The sequence below is a fragment of the Myotis davidii genome, unplaced genomic scaffold, assembly GCF_000327345.1.
Source record: "Myotis davidii unplaced genomic scaffold, ASM32734v1 scaffold1, whole genome shotgun sequence".
NCBI lineage: Eukaryota > Metazoa > Chordata > Mammalia > Chiroptera > Vespertilionidae > Myotis > Myotis davidii.
The window spans coordinates 3,177,330-3,177,530 of NW_006294681.1; positions in this window are offsets into that span (position 1 = coordinate 3,177,330).

A 201-nucleotide genomic window follows, 5' to 3' on the forward strand; every position below is an offset into this window, starting at 1 on the left:
TTCAATATGACAAAACTAACCAAAAAAATCCATAATCATAATAGATGTCAATATCTAACCCCCAAACTCAAGACTATTAATATAGAAGACATGACACACAAATAGCAAGTCTAATCTAAAGGACATGTATGGAACCCTGCATGTACACAAAACACTTTTCAAGCATACATGGAATAAGTATAAACGAACACCAAGTACTTG